This window comes from Hetaerina americana, unplaced genomic scaffold (genome assembly GCF_022747635.1).
Source record: "Hetaerina americana unplaced genomic scaffold, ioHetAmer1.1.p SCAF_2, whole genome shotgun sequence".
In the NCBI taxonomy this organism is placed as follows: Eukaryota; Metazoa; Arthropoda; class Insecta; order Odonata; family Calopterygidae; genus Hetaerina; species Hetaerina americana.
In genome coordinates, this window is record NW_027286763.1 from 105,260,517 (window position 1) to 105,278,734 (window position 18,218).

Here is an 18,218-nt window from a genome sequence, read left to right on the forward strand (position 1 = left end):
GGAGAAAAGGGTGTGGAAGAGAGGGGAAAAAGATAAAATCATCGTGTGTAGGATATAGGGGGATGAGAGAGGGAGAGAAGAGGGGTGTGGGTGGGTATGCAATGAGTTAACGTGGAGTGGGGTGGGGAAGGAATTAGTCCAGCTCGAGGTGGAGATGAAAGAAGTCCACTGAGAATAAACGAGATGGCGTTCTCAAACCACCGGAAATAAACTGGAAACACCAACGCTACCCCCGTTTTAAACTTTTCTCTCCCAGCTCTCTCCTCTTATCCCCCATACCCTAGTTAATCTCAAGCTACATCCTCCCCCCCCCTACACACGCACACACACACGAGCAGTCTACCGTCGCGTCGTCCCCTTCTCTCGAATCCCCCTCGCATTCTAGCCTCCTCCCTCTTCGAAGACCCCCCCCACGCCAACACACACCCAACCCAAACTATGTCTTCCTCCATACACTTTTTACCCTCCTTATTTTCTTTCCTTGAGGTTCCATTACCCTAGCCACTCCCAAAAGTCCTTTTTCGCAGGGAGGGAAAAAAAACGGGGAGGCGAGGTGGAAGCGATGCTGTTGCGCGAAGAGACCCTCTTACTCAAGACCCACCCCGCACAACCCCCAGCAACCCCTCCCTCCGCACCTCTTTTAACCTTCTCCCACCCCCTCTCTCTCTTATTCGTTATTTTGTTAGCCAAGACAACAATTCCTCCCGTGCCCACGCCAATGCGTGCAAACGGCTTCCTTTTCTCAGAAATCGTAGGCCACAACACACCATGTTATTGCAGATAGTCGCGCGGAGAATAACAAAATACGTGTCAGCTCGAATTTTTTTTAGACAGGATTTTCCAGACATATTTTTCCATTCCTTATACTTCGCCCGCCCACCACTCTATATATATTTTCAATTGGCATATTATTCGAAAGATTTTCTCGGCAACTATTTTCCATAGAATAGCGGCAATACGCTTTGACGCATTCCAAACTGTTTTAAATGAGTTTAATCAAAAATATGATAATGCAGAATACTTAGAGGAGATACTGGGTCTTTCAGCGCATTGCTTTTTTTAAGAGCATAAGATGAAAAGTATAACATAGTGACAGAGAAGGGAATCTTAAAAAATGGTGAAAGACAAAATCTTGAGGAAACTGATGAGAATTTCGTTCCTTATATTTTTTCTTTGAATGTGAATAAAAAGGTTCTCGTGGTAGAGATATGAGAGCGGGGATAAAAACAGTGCCGCAAAAGGCCGAGCCTTTATCTATAATCTTCCCGGCATCAATCCGTCCATTTTTCTCGTTCCTTTATTTCGGAATTGCTCCGTTCTTCTCCCTCCCCCTTTCATGTAAGTGGCGAAAGCTAATTTTTGCGTTTTCCTACCACTTTGTAATTCTGTAAAAATGTAAAGGAAAAATTTTGAACCGAATGACATAAATCAGGGGTTTCTGCTGGAAATAGGAAAAAACATGGTGAGTAGTTTCAAGTTGGAAACGTTTTTTTTTGTCACAAAAATTCATTTATTTTTCAATTAAGCAGCTTGATAGTTTTCTGCAGATGTAATCCCTGAGTGTAGTTTTGAGAATAGACTAAATGCATGACCACATTCCCACGATGCCAATTTCTTTCTTTAATTATTGATGAAAGCCGACTGAATGATCCAAACTTTAAATTTCTTCAACACCTCCCCGACAGCACTAAAAGTATACATATTTTTTATTATTTTTGTTGTAGAATAAGTTAAGGCCCTGTTAAATAAAATTTAATTTAGGGCGAGTGGCTGAATGTTACATCATTTAAACATTTAAAACTGATTTCTAAATAATTATAATAATAATATATCCAAAACTATGTCATAAATCGAGAATGCATGGAAACTACCAATTAAAATTCATTAATGTAATCCCATTCTTTGTATTTCCGGAAATGTAGCTATATTATATGCCGATTCATATCACTAAAGACAATAGTAGTATTAGAATGTATTTAAAAAGGTATTAGCAATGATGTAATGGGATGTAAAGTCATAATAAAAAAATAAAATATTCATAATTTTGCTCAAGGATATTAGGCTACGATTACTACGTTATAATTAAAGTTATTATTGCTATTTCATATTTTAATATACACGGTTGGTATTTAAGATATTATAGTACCAATATTTCATCGACACAGAATACTCCATAAAGAGCTTAAGACGATAAATCAAGACGAATAAAATTGAAACCTTTTAAAATAGATTAATAAGAAATATTACACGGTTGAAATATTTGTTAAGTGACAACAGATTAGATTTGGTCTACTAATTAGAATTATTTCATCTATAAATCACTCACTTAACAGACTACACAACTTTTGAAATAGCGATCTCAGTTTTGAGTAAGAGTAAAATATCTTCGAAGTTAAGATCGGAAAATGTTAAAAAAACTAAAATTCGTCATGGGTCAAAGAATCTCCACTAGGTGTGACAAGTTTAAGGATGGAATTAAAGTTAGAGTTCTGAAATATTTAATTAAAATACGAATCAATCCGAATCATGCAAAATATGTCCCACCACTTAGCCATACCTATGTGCTTATCATCCTTCAATACACTTCGTTTCGTTGGAAATCTCCAACTTTAGTATTCTTATTCAACAAGGACGAAAAGTGGGGAACATACAAAGCATTCTAAGTCCGTTTCGATCTTTGCATGACCTTCTCTTTACAGTGGGTGGCACGCACATAAAATTATTGTTGGTTACACACAAATTATTCCTCTTCTCTCGAATACCTAGAAAAAACTTCTTTTGTCTTCTTAGTCGACGACATGCGGCGTATCCCCCCCATTTCCCCTTTCGCCTGCCACATGCATTCTCATCGCGTGAACAAGAGAGGAAATAAAATGATAATGGAAAGAGCGAACTAATACCCCATTCTCCTTCCTCCCTCGCTTTCTCCGCCCACCCCCACTCCAATGCCACTCCTCTCGTATCAAAGTCCATCGCCCCCAACCGCGGCCCTTATTATCTTGCCCGTGTTTATCCCCTCCGCGTACACCTTCGCTTATTTAACCTCTCATCTCGCAGAAACCTTAAAGGTTAACGAGATGCGCTTCTTTTCTCCATTCCGCTTCACACACCAACAACTCCGCCCCGTACTCTTTTACAGAAAGGAGAAACCTGCCCCCCTCCCCCCGTACCGTTCTACTGCGCTCCTTGGAAAAAAACATACGTTTGTTTGAAAAAAATTCACCTCCGCAATCCCTGCTCGAACAAAAAAATTGAAGAGCAGAAAATTCCCCTTCCAGAATGCTCCAAAAATGTCCCAGAGGCTCCAGCCTACTTTCTCGCTCCTGAAACCATCCCTGCCAGTTCTTCTATCTCTTATTCCTTCCACCCTCCTGTTTACCTCACTTTAGCGCTGTCCTACCTCACTTTTTCTCTTTACCTCCTTACACTTCCCCCTTCCACCACCACCTTCACATTTATTCCTCTCCTAGCTAATGTCTCGAATAAGCTACCCTCCTCCCATCTCCCTCCTGCTTTTCGCAGCCACTCTTCACCCTCCTATCGGCAACCAGTCCTTTTCTCTTGCCCTGGGTGCTTTTCTTCCAGCTCTCAAACCAAACCTTTACTCCTCTTTAACCCTTCCATTTTTAGCTCCAATCATAAATTAGATATGTTTTCTTAGGGTTCCACTATATTTATCCTTATTTTTACACCACCTCTATATTTTCTTCCTCAATATTTTGATACGATCTTCGTCTTTCTATGCAGTTTGCTTCATGAAATAAACTTAATTTTAATCAAGCATTTTAATGAGACCAAGTAAATATTATAATCAGGTATTAAGCATAAATGTCACCATTCTTTTAATATAGAAATTTATCATTTGTATGTGTGTGTGAAAAAAAAGCTGTGAAGGAAAATCCATCGTTATACTTCAAACCCAAAAATATAAATATGTATTTTTTTTGTTCAACAGGCCGGTAGTCTTATCAACAACACCTCTAATTTAAAATTCGCCAGCAAAAAGCCTACCTCAAGTACCTCCTTGCTACCCCCTCATTTCAGCGGGTCCATCTGATTCCGTCCACTACTCCATCTCCTACTGATTTCTCCGCGGGAGAGGAGGGAGCCACGCCGCGGACGTTCCCAGGTTCACCTACACTCTCTTTATAGTTGCTGTTCAGCGCGCCTATTCTGTCCCCCCGCCTTCCCGCCCACGCTTCCCCGCTTCGCTTCCCCGTTTCCATGAAGGCAAACATATATAAATACGGCTTTTACCTCTCCACCTCCTTTTCGAGAAGTCTTCCTTCCCCCTCGTGTCCTCTCGTTACCTCTAAGCGGACAAACTTTTGCGAGAACGTGAGGACCCTCTTCCCCTTAATTGGACTCGCGCTCGCTCTCTCTGTCTCTCTCTCCTTCTTTCTCTCACACGCACACACGAACAAACTGTCTCGCTAAAGCCCACTAAATTAATCTCCCCAACCACTTCCTCTTCCCAACCACCCTCTTGCCTTCCTCACCGTCTCGCAGTCTTGCCGTCTTCCCAACCTCGCTTAGAGATACGGCCGGAGCCTTAAAACCCCTTCAACCCGCCAATTTCTCTCTTTTCTATCTCCACGACGCGCCACTTCCGTGAAAACATATTCCTCTTTTCATTCGTGACTTCACCCACCTTCTCGGACGAGACAGTCACGGTCCAACTGCATCCCTCACTTGTCCGAAATAACTCATCAGGGGGAGGTACCAGGACGAGTTAAAAATAATTTATCCTGTTTCATAATTTAGAGGAAAATTTGTCTCTATAGGACATATAAAGCTAGTATTTTATGGCGGCGAGTTTATATGCATGCATTACTGACATGAAATAATTTCATGCTCTCGTAGAAGCAATGCAACATTAGATAACAAAACGAAGTCAGGTTGTCAAAGAAGCCCTTACGGTTTAATCATGCGGAGTCTTAGCAGCATGCAAGCTACAATACTTACCACCTACCACTAAATTACTTGTGATAGAGACCACTGAATGTTACTTCTTCTAGTGTAACAGTTTATAAACGAGTTGACATCAATTGGAATTAGACTTTGAGAAAGCTTTAGTACACTTCGTGATTAAGGATCGATTTATTTCCTCTTACCAGATGCATGGAGCTCTGCAATATATATTTATATATGACTCCTCGCACCCCGTTGAAAGCAGTTGAGACCACCGCCGCAAAATATTAAAAAGAGTCGTTTTTATTTTGATTAATTCTTTATTATATCTTCTTATATAATTCTTTACTATATTCTCTATCACCACGGATCTTTCGAAGTAATTAATGTATGCATACAAAATTAGTGAACGCCATTATATATATATATACATACATATATATATATATATATATATATATATATATATATATATATATATATATATATATATATATATAATGGGCTGACACGATTTAACACAAATAGAAATTTCTATTTGTGTTAAATTGTGTCAGCTCATTATTGTGCCGCTCGTGTGAGTTTTTCCGTACAATCGTTACATATATATATATATATATATATATATATATATATATATATATATATATATATATATATATATATATATATATATATATATATATACATATGTACATATGTATACATGTGTGTGTATATATATATATATATATATACATGTATACATATTTATGTATGTATGTATATATATATATACATATGTACATATGTATACATGTGTGTATATATATATATATATACATGTATACATATATATGTATATATATATATATATATATATTTATATATATATATGGAAAAGGAATAGGAATACATATAAAAGACAAAAACAGGAGAAGTGGGGCAGGCAGAATCAAGCAGACCAAACGTGCAAAAATATTTCTTGAACCACGGATCTTTCGACTTGCCGGGCGTATTTTCGTGTTTTCTTGCAGTTCCTGGAAATGCAGTGCAATCAGCAAGGTAAGCATAACAAATCTTTCCTTCCTTTACTTCGATTATCATATCCGATATCATTTAAATCTTTGAGTGATTTTGTAGACGAAATTTAAATGCCTAGTTCTTTCGAGCTTGGAACTTACGAAGTAATTAAGGTAGATGCTACCATATACATTCTTTCATGCTATTACAGATTGCTCCTATCGGTAGTTTTGGAACTGCTCAAAGTTTCATGATTGCTTCTCTTTGAAAAACATACATATATGTAATGCGATTCATCCCCAATTTACAAACGCTCTGCTCTTTTACAAATGCTCTGCAATAATTAAGTTTTCCTTCAAAAGTTTACAAGGTGTGACCAAAAAAAGACCGAACTGATTTTATTCTGCGTAAACCGTTCCACGGATCGAAAAATAACACAGTGCACCATATAACGACGCATCTGACAAATAAAACGAGAGGTGTTGTGTTTGTTTACGTCGAGTCGTTTGCAGTAGCAGCGGTATGTGTCTCAACCTGTTCGTCGCCGTGTGCAACGGCAGCAATGAAGGAGCTAGAGGAACAGCCTGTTTGCGTGGAATGTTGTTTCTTACTTGGCAAAAGTGCAACGTAGGCATTTAAAATGGTTCAACATGCCTTTGTTAATGAAGCTATGAGTCGAAGCCAGTGTTTTGAGTCGTACAGCCTTATCAAATCGGGCAGGACCTTGACCGATGAAGATTCGTCAACGGGGCGGCCTTCCACTTCGACGGACCCCAAACATGTCAAATTTGTGAACTATTGGGTGTGAACAAATCGCCGTTTAACTGTTAGGGAGATTAGACCGAGGAAGTGAGCATTAGTTTTGGATCCTGTCCGACAATTTTGATAGACATTTTGGGCATGAAGGGCGTCGCATCAAAATTCGTCCCGCGGGTGCTGACTGATGAACAGAGACAAAAACGTGTGGGCATTTGTCAGGAACTCCTGGATCGAGCCAATGCCGACCCAGAGTTTCTTAAAGCCATGATAGCCGGTGACGAAACCTAGGTTTACGGTTATGATGTTGAGACAAAGACCCAGTCTTCTCAAAGGAAAGGTCCTCATTCTCCACGACCAAAGAAAGCTTCCTAGTCCCGTTCCAATGTGAAGGTCATGCTGGTATGTTTATTCGATTGGCAAGGCCTGATTCATTACGAATAGGTCAAACCGTCAGCAAAGATTTCTTCTTGAAGGTTATGAAGGGGCTGAGGGTCGTAGTGAGCCGAAAGAGGCCGGACATGTGGAGAAACAATGCATGGCGTTTCCACCACGGTAACGCGCCGGCTCACAGGGCGCCGATTGTGATAGAGTTTTTCCCCAGAACCGGACCTTCCGTGATCCCGCAGCCACCCTACTCTCCAAACGTGGCTCCATCAGACTTTTTTTTATTTCCAAAGTTAAAATCAACCTTGAAATGGCACCGATTTGACTCTTTTGTGGATATTAAAACTAATTGTACGGCGGACCTGAGGAGGATCCTTAAGGCGGCTTACCAGGTAGGGTTCGAGAGCTGGAAGAAACGTTGGCAAAGATGTGTCGTCAGCCAAGGCATGTAATTTGAGGGCGACAAGTTTGATTAAGCTGTATCCGTCGAAATAAAATAGTTATAAAATCATTCCGGCCTTTTTTTGATCACACCTTGTGCCCACAGTCATACCTCTATTAGCAATAATCCTTAAGATTGGAGGAGTTTCAGTTGAAAATTGTAGTCGAGGTATCGATTAGTGTCTCTGTCATAATTGTTTCCATGTAATTGCTTTCTCTTCCCAATGATTGAAAAGTAACTGATATTTGAAATTGCACTTTTACCGCTTAAACCCATTCAAATGAACTTCAGCTGTATTGCCATCATCATGCATAAACATATTTAACTGTTTACTCGTACAATTCAGAAAATCTAAAGAACCTTTAACATTTCACAATAAAAGGTCGTTCGTAAATATGAAACATGCATGTACCCCTTCTCTTTTACTATTTTTTATACATTTTTCCCTTTTGAGGACCTATCCTGGAGTATAGATATTACAATGGATCGGAAAAAGTATATAAGTTTTCATCAGATGAAAAAGCTGATTGTGAAGAATTTCTTCGCGGATAGAATTAAAAGATATGCTTAACTGTAGAGGACGAGTTAAAAATAGAATGGATCAGATTTTATCTTCAGAGTTATTTCTGAAAACTGTGTCCATAGCGGATGGACATATATGATCAAGCCAAAAGAGAACTTTTATTATTTAAAAGCTCCCTTTATTATTCATTATTAAATATACATTCGTCAATTAAATTTTGGAATATTAAAACGCACTGTTTTCCTTTCTTAGTCAAATTAAGTGATTAGTAAATTTGCATTTTTAAGGCACACTAAACTTAAACTCGCGTCTTATATCTTATACACTGCATAATTCGCCATATTAGGAAAGTGTTTGAAATAATTTTAGTATTGGAAATTTAAACTAATAGAATCGTCTCGTTTAAAATAAAATTGAAATAAATGAAAATATTACAGAATATACTCAACAGATAGCTGTAAACTAAATGTCCTTCACATTTGCTATTATGAAAATACTGACTTATGGAATATGAAATTTGATGTGAACCCCTAATCCACGTACTCTAAATATGAAATATAAAGGCAGTATTCACCAATGTAGGCATATACTGTATTACCAACCACCATTATACACTTTATTCTTAGAATGGACCAACTTGGGATGAATAGATGGAATGTAAGGAGAAACGCCCTCGCGGATATCTTTTTTAAGTAAAAAAAAGAAAAACCAGGGGGAGAAGAAAGCTGTGGGAAGAGAAAGAGGGGAACAAGTTTCAAGAACACCATCTGAAGCTTTAGTTCACAAAATATCTTCTTTCTATTCCATCCCCAACGGAGAGCCATGAGGATAAAGTGGAAGGAGAGGAGTGTGGGGGGAGAAAAGGGATGGGAGGCGAAGGCCACGTGCTGACCACACAAAAGCGACATTGAATTAGCGGAGGTGTTGGGTAGAGACAAAAACAAGCGATTACCCTTCTGCAAAAAACATCCATCACAGAACCATTTGGAACAAAAGAAGAGGCAATAAGTAATGATAGATAAACAATTTGGCGATCACAAAGTTTGCCCATATTGAAATTTACTGTTACATGTGTTAATTCGTCAGAACAAAATATGACCATACTGCTTGAAAAATGCATTACAAGTTTTTACATAATTTTTTTAGAGTATGTACACTTAATAAATGAAACAGTTTCTGGCGTCACTTGGTGGAAATTCTTCATATTGAAATTAAATTTAAAATACTTCGCCTTTCCACATAAACCACTTTTATTACGACCTAGGCTTCGTTATGGTATAACATCATCAGGTCTGATGATGTTATACCATAACGAAACCTAGGTCGTAATAAAAGTGGTTTATGTGGAAAGGCGAAGTATTTTAAATTTAATTTCAATATGTACACTTAGTTTCAACTGAAGAGGCATCGTAATATGTACTATGAAACTGATGATAGCCTTGCGAATGGAACTATTCCAATTTTGGCTAAAAAATTCAAGCACTTAACGGAAATTAAACAAAATATTTTGAATTATAGAAAGTTTACTATAACGTTTCAAATGTGTAAGACATTAAATATTAAGGTATACAAAAGATCGGAAATCTTAAATTATTTGAGAATCAGAAACTCCTCTATTGTCTGTAAATAAATTTTCATTTCTCTATTATGAAAACTTCATCTACCGTTGTCCGTATATCGCTGCGATAAATACTTCTTTCTTCCATCAAAACAAATTAGTTTTATAGAAAAACAATTCTCTCCACACTTGATTTAAATTTTATTAGCTTCTTTATATTGACTTTTAATATACTTACGCTTAAAGAGAAATATTTAGATTGCTCACGCGTTTCCTTGGTCTGCACCTACTCATAAACTGGTACAGGCCAATTAAAACCCATCCAAATATTAATTTTTCGCCTTACTATTATTGTCGGGCATCAGAAAAGGGATTTTAATATGTAGTGAAAATATATAGACACTAGAGTTAATGTTTCTTTCCATTCTTTATTATTTCTATCGAGATGTCATAGGGCAGAGGGGCATCTTCGAAATCAGTCCACAAAGCTTTCGCCCCAAGGCCGTGTGCAGGAAGGAATCCGGATAAACATTTACATTATCATGAAATCTATTTGAATGTCAATTCTTATTACTTCTTCTTATGTTTTCCTTTCCGTCCATTTTAAATTTCTCCAACCTTTTTCACTCCCTATCTCAAGTCAAGAAGTTACTGAAATGTTGACAGCTGTTTACGATGATAATGCTTTGAAGAAATCATCCGTTTTAAAGTGGATTAATCTTTTAAAGATGGCCGACAAAACACCACGGGTGATGCACGGCCGGGACGACTTTCAACCACCTGTGTTGACGACAACATTGATCGTGTGCGGTCCCTTGTCCTTACCGATCGTCGGCAAACCGTCCGATTGATAGCCGACGAACTGAATTCAAGAAAATCAGCAGTGCACACTGTTTTAACTGCATATTTGGGTTTTAAAAATATGTGTGCAAAAATCGTGTCCAAGCTGCATTGATTGTTCACCTGTATCTGGTCAAAAAATCAATCGCCAACCTTCTCCTTTGCAATTACAGCTATATAAATTTCATTAATAGAGCACTCTAGAAATTAGCAAATGACTGCAACGGTTTAGAAATTAATTACATTTAAGATCTAAAGATCGATAAATACATAGTAGGTTATCTATTATTTAGGTTGGTGTAAGTGAGAAACTTGTAACGATAGTAAATCAGATGCATCACAACAAACTAATTCTAAAGTTATCAGCATCCATTTTAAGAAGTAAATTTATAAAAAATTACAGATTCAGGTGTGATGTGGTGGAACTGTTCAGTGATAACAGAGACGAAAACTTTAACAATTTTCCACTTCACAAAAGTTTATTTCCGACTAGTTTCGATGCATTACATCATTTTCAAGTGAAGCTCTCACTTAACACAGAGATATTTACTTGAAAATGATGTAATACATCGAAACTAGTCGGAAATAAACTTTTATTAAGTGGAAAATTATAACAGTTTTAGTCTCTGTTAGTATATGTATGCGCTGTAAATAGGAACTAATCAATCGCCGTTGTTTTCAATGAGTGATGGCAGGTAGATCATTCATTTAACTCGACTTCTACTTCCGGTTGTACTGTTCGTTGGCATTCTAACAATTCCATTGGACTTAGTTTTCATTGCATCGAATTAAACTTTGAAACAGTTTCTATTACAATAGGATACCTATATCCCATTGAAAATCTAACAAGCCAAAAAGAAATTGTCACGGCTTTTTTTAGAAATTGTTACGTAAGAATTATATAATAACACAAACAGGCTTTAAACCTATCAACAGGCTAGTAAGAGGGCTCTTCTGCTGCCAGACTAATCGGCTGGCGGCAAAGTATAATGCAGTGAAAGAATCTCATTGGATCCAACAAAGTTATCAATCTGAAGGCTATTTTCAATAGGTCAAGGTAGAACTCCGTTATAGCTAAACTCAAAAAGTGTTAATTGGACGCATTAGGCAGGGGTGGTCAGCTCCTTTGCCACCTGTGGTTTCCCAGAGAACTCTGGAACTTGAAAATTCACACAGCTTGGATGAAGTTGAGAGTGCCCAGCTACTACAACTGGAATAGAACCCGGCCCCCCAGATCACCAGCCCAAACTAAATTACTGCAAATAGTAAGAATATATTGATGTTCTATGATTGATAAAAGATCAAGAGTTTCATCAACCATACTCAAAGCAAGGGGCAGGAGTAAAGAATACGTTAAATCAGGATCCAATTGTATTCACGAGTATTCCGCTTTGGCGTGTATATAGAGAGGGGAAGTGAAGGAAACGAGCGAAGACAAAGCTGTGTTTTCTTGGGCAGGGCGTGTGGATAAGAAATCTCCTCTAGAGGAAAGGGGAAGGGGGAGCAGAGGAGAAGAGAGACGCCGGGAGGTGAGAGAGGGAGCATGAATTGGGGGGGCGGGTTGAGTGACGGGGGGTGTGGGCGTCAGGGGGTGGGGGTGCGTTAAGGAAGGGAGTCCCACCGGTTTTTCCAGAGGGCGGGGAACGGTGCCTTGTTAGATTGCAGAGCGGTAGGTGCATGGCCGGTAGAAGGGGCTGAGACTGGGAGGGACGAGACCTTTAAAAGAAACCGGGCGTTTCCGAACAAGGGAGGATGAGAGTGCTGTTAGAGGGAGGCACCCTTGGGGGTACGGGGAGGGGGGGAGAGTGAGATAAAGGGGGGGCGGGAGGTGAGGAAACAAGGTGGAGAACTAGGAAGGGGTATTCGTGACGTCACTCGACGCCACCTCGATCCTGCAGATGGCGCCACTCTCAAGGGACTGAAGGGATTGTGGCTCAGAATGGGGAGGTGGAGGGGAAGAGGGGGGACGGAGCAAGTGTGGAGGGTGTGGAGGTGGAGGGGGGGGGAGATGGCGGTAGGATTGCTCGGAGGAGGAGTTGGAATTGCCAGAGGAAGGCGAGGAGGGAGGAGGCAGAGGCGACGGCAATTAAATTCAATTCCGATGTGACCGGACCCTCCGTGGACCCCTCACCCCATTCCTCCCCACCCGCACCGACAGAAGCGGCAATCCTATCCTGTCACTCTTCCCGCCCCCTCACCGCCGTGGGCAACCAGGGGAGAGGGGGATGGATGGATGGAGAAGTGGGGGGAAGGAGTGGATGTTTGGAATGGGTGGGGAAGGCGGCTAAGAGTGGGCAGAAGGGAGGCCTCTCTCTGTCGGTTTCCAGGGGGTTCGAGGGACTGAGTCGGAAGCGCCTTCCCCCTTCCCCGACAACTACTGCCCAGCCCCCAAAGGAAAGCGAGGGGAAATTGGGAACGAGGATTTCCACGTTCACAGCTGTGTCCCAACCCCCGGTGATGACTCTCGCCTCTTACCCACCATCTCCTCCTCCCCCGACTCCATCCAGCCATCCTCCCCCTCCCCCCCTCTCTCTCTCCTGGCCAGTCCTAAAGCCCGGTGGAGAAAGAGACAGCCTATTAATCCGAAGAGCGTATCAGCTAGGATCCCCATGATTTCGGCTCAAAGGGAAAATCGAAAATTCGTTTGTTTTTTTTCTCTCTCCCTTATACCTTTCTCGCCCTCTTTTTCACGCCTCCCGATGAGTCTGAGAGGAAGGAATGGAGAATGGGACAGCAGGGGGGAGAGAGTAAAAAAGAGGACGAGAATGGGTGTACGGTAACAGGATCCAAGCCGCTGAATCGGTGAAAACAATCCTCTCCCTCCCTCTCTACCCACCGCGTATTATGAAGGAGGTTGTAAAGCGTCTCTTCTTTCCCTATCAAAAAAGGGCGATATTGAAAAATAAAAAAACTGCGAAATTTATCTCGGAAAATCTTTATTCAAAGTCGAAAGCTAATGCGTTCGTCCAAGTTATCCTCTTTTTTCACTCTCTCCCTGCGACAGACAGAATGTGTGGAATATTTAATTAAATAATTACGCGATGCGGAAGCGTCGAGGAAAATTGGTAGTCAGTCATCACAAACCTCGGCTTAGCAAAATGGAACTAGAGTTTCATCTTCGCGCGTCGGAGCAAAACTCTCGTTGTATGCTACGCTTGAGGCAAGCGTGAGCATACTGAGATCTTGAACTTCCCACCTGAATTCTTCCGGCAATGCTACTGATATAAAGCATTACAAATCCATTTTTCGTCCTTCTGTCTTTTATCCTAACTTGTGTCATAGATCCCAGAAACGACGGTGGCAGGAAAAAACAATCGTTTCTTCTTATTATACTATTTTATATGGATTCCTTTGTGGAAATACATTGATCGGATCACTATGTTTAACTAGTTTTTAAATTCAATTTTGATGTGACCGGATAGGACGTTTATTCTCAACTTCTCTCAGTAGGTTTCTCCTATCTATGCTGAGCAACAAGATTTCATCTCATGTATTGATTCGATTTTGAACATGTATTGCCGGAGTTCTCGCTCAGAAAACAAGGTTTTATTTATGAATGTTATTGGTAACTAGCGGGTTATATCAAGACGTGTCTAAGACTTGAGTTACTTTGATTCAGATCCTATCGGCCGAAGGTGAGCTGTCCAGAACCTAAAGCTCTTAACTTTTTGGTAACTTTCCTAATTAACATTGAGGCTATGGTTTTCCCTAAGAAAACAATGGCTCCCTACATTTTAGCTTTGTATTTAGGTGATTTAGAAGCACATTTTCGTATCCTCCGAAAGACATAAGGTGACCTCGATAAGCTACGGCAGAAAGTTCCAGTGGTTCTCACACTGGTCTTCGGAGATTATTCTGCGAGTTACTTTGCCTGCACCTGGTTTTACGTTAATAACCGAGTAATCATCATATTCCCTCGCGCTTTATTGGTAGAGCGTTGGACTACTGACCAGAGGGCCCGGGTTTGATTACCGGGAACGCCTCTGGCCACCCTCAGATTCACTCAGGCTACGTGATTTTGCCGGCAGAAATATTTCTAAGAAATCATAGGCGAATTTTAGCGCACTGTTAATTTTCTAATCGTAACATAATAAGCTCTATGATACATAAGGGAAGAACTGAATTGCAATTAAATCAATTACCTAACAGTATTTAAAGCGAAAGAGAGAGGTGGAAGCAATATTCTGGGGATTACTTTGATGCATTAGTTCATAACGCTGTACTTTCTACCATAAGATATTTGACCATTTTGACCAAGAGATTTGATTATAAACCTAGTACTCTTATTTTTAAAGTTTAGAATTAAAGTTGAAGATTAGCAATTTCTTGTATTGATGTCAATTTCTGTTCAAGTTCTATTCTTTACTGAGAAGTTAAAAAAAATCAAATCTTTTACTCACCAATTTTCACTCAACGTTTTACATATCCTCAAACATTTAACCCTTTATTATTTCAAATGCCAATATTAACCATCCAGTTAATATTGATATTTCACCGACAGGATCATTAAAACACACGTGACGGTATTTGAATCTGGTCCTTCATAATTTGGCATTTGAAAATTCGAAATGGGTATTTTAATAATAACTTCCAGTAGGATCAATCAATTCTTTTATCTCAAAAGATGACTGTAAAAGTCTGTGGAAGAGAATCAATAGGGTATATTTGCGATTTTCCCATTCTACCAGGATCACACGTGAAACGGTGGGACATGATCAACGCCACACTTTGAATTTGTCGGCAACGTGGATATTTCAAGAATACATTCAGGTTACACTTATGACAGGAGTCATAAAGTCGTTTCCGCCTCTTGATTCACGATCCAATCAACCAGATATGGAAAAGGTGCACTTCCTTCAATCTACGATTTCTTCCTTTTAGCGAAATCCTACGGCAGATCTCAACAGCTATTCGATCCCAGTTCCGATCGAAGTTGTGCGCCAGCTCTTTGATTGGAGCGGCCCCAAAGGATTTGGATGACACCGGAGGGGCTAGAAAAAGAATTGGTACGAGAATGGAGAAGAAGAGCATTCGAACCCGAAGGAACTGGAAACGATTGGAAATGGAAAAGATGCAGCTAGTGCAAACAGAAGTGAATGGATAGAACAAGGGAAGGGAAAGGATATGTTTAAAAACTATAAGAACTTCTTGAGTCAAATGACATAAAATTCTTTATTACAAGACTCATTTTTCCATAAAGATGATTAGAATGAGCTTTAGCAATGATCGAAATTCTGCAGAATAAATAAAGCATATAAATAATAACAGAAACTTCTCTTACAAAAGAACTTTCTCTTCAAAATAATAATTCGTGTGTGAATCGGAATGGTGCGGTGGCTAACGTAAAAGCTTCCCACCGAGAGGGCCCGGGTTCAAATCCTGGAGGCAACAAATATTTTTCAGCGGTATCCCTACTTGAGGTGCTTTGTGAGTGAGTACGACGTCCGTCGGATAGGATGTTAAACTACGCACCCCTTGGCGCCTTTCGACAAGAGCAGGCTAATGCCGACGCCGGGTTCCTCTCCACCCTTTCTTTCCCAACCACTCCTAATGGCGCAAATGACCTCAGCTCTCGGTCGCCTATCGTAAAAAATTACAAATTATTACGATGCATATTATATCCTAATAATAATAATACACGGCGAAGATTTTTTTGGGTTTGTTGTTCGTACCGATGAGTTATCAGAAAAGCGTCCTATTCGTCTCAAGGATGCACTAATTCACAATCCATAATTTATTCTGTTTGGGAAATAGAAGAATAATTGCATTGTTCTGCAAACAAATATCACGGGAATACAAAGAAAATTTTGGGGGAGAGTCCAACACTGCGAGAGTATGTACTCCTGTGGAGAACTGAAATTAGAACCCCTTGCTTTGACATCAAAGATTCGAACTTTCCACAGATTTGCTGTGTTTGGCGAGTATTATGTGTCATGCTCGAGGTGAACTCTATCCCGAAGCCTTTGAAATAGTAGGTGGCCACGATAATCAAAATCACCACGAGCGCCTATTCATTTCGAACTTTTTATATTGAGTAAGTAGAACTTAACTATGCATTTCATCAAAATTTCTTTTTTTTTCTTGATAATCTTTACAATGCACTTTGGAAAAATGTTTAAAGACCTCTCCTAATTTTGAAGGTAATACACGTATTCTAGCTATACTAATACTAATAGTATAAGAGCTAATACTCATGGAGGTAATATCATATAATCAAACTATATACAAATGAAAATAAATTAAAAACGTTGATTTCAATTGCGAAAATAAACACGAATGATAACGTAATTACAAAAAAATAATTTTCATTTTATCCATACTTGACTATGTTTTAGAATTGTTGCGCCTGTATTTAAAGACTAGCCTAGACAAAATATCAGTTAAATCTCCATTTTCCACCGATATTACCGTGAGGGCTGGACAATAAGCTTCGACAGAGGATCCCACAGTTCCAATGAACTTTAGCTCTTATGCCGATGCCTCCTATTATAGCATTCGTGGCTACATCGTCTAATATTGACCAAGCATCCCAACATTTTTTGTTTGTTCATTTCGTTGAATCCTTAGGATAGGCATGACAAAAATCTCTGGACACACATGGACGATGAGATGAAAGAGAATACATTGAGGATAAGCAAAGAAAGAACTTAAGGATCGATTAAAAATTCGAGAGTAGTAATATGCCAACGTACGTTGGCAGAGATAGATGGCGGGAAAATTCTGGTTTATTTTGGAAAGTCAAATATTAAGTTTTCTCCTGCCCTCCTAATATTACTATATTCCTTTTTATTACTATATTGCCTTTAGGCAATTTTTTTAATCACCTCTCGCTTTCCTGTACTTCGCGTCTTCACCCGATAGAATCTCATTGCGATTAATCTCTTCTGAAGCCTCCTCTTTTCATACACATAGGTATGTGTTTCTCTGCTTATTCATCGAAAATACAAAACAGTCCTCGCCTCCCTTCGAATGTCCATCAATTCCAGTACAACACACAATTTGCCTTGACTTAGTTGTTTGTGTGAAATGATATCGGTGTTACTGCCAGAAAAACGGAGCTTTGGAGAGCCTGGGCCTAATGTACTGATACTTCAATGTCGAAATATTAAAAATGCAACTAAATACGAGCTATCGTATTTAGTTTCATTCACACATATATATATATATATATATATATATATATATGTATGTATGTATAGCCCATATATAATTAATTGTTTAATCACTAAATTCCCAACTAAAATCCTGGGAGGTATTATTTAAACTTGTTTCCTCCTCTTTCCTTGCATTAAGAAAATAATAATAAATTAGATGTAAGTAGCTACATTTCACTCATTTCCTCGTGTATTTTGCCACATAATTAACTGAATTGGTCCATACTTATACATTATGCAGTGCAGTATAACAAAAGGTCGTTTTTATAAGTAGTCAAAAAGTAGAAATAATATTTTTGGTGGTTATGACCATGGAAAATAACGGCAAAAAATTTGAAACTCAATGTAGACATTAAATGTTTACACCATGTATTACAAGTGCAAATGATGTACATGGTGTCCTTAATATTTAAGGATAAAGACTGAGCAATATAAAATATTTTTAAGTAGATATAAGACACACAGAAGTAAGCGTAGGTATCCAACCTACCTCCTCAAGAGCCGCCGTAATGTTTTTCCATCGCTTATTCTCCCTTGCCTTAGACTTTATGCTACCACCATCGTCCTCCATGCTTCAACTTTTCCTTCCCTCATTCCCTAACTTCCTCTGAACACATCCCCTTTTTTTTCCCTCGCCCTCGTACT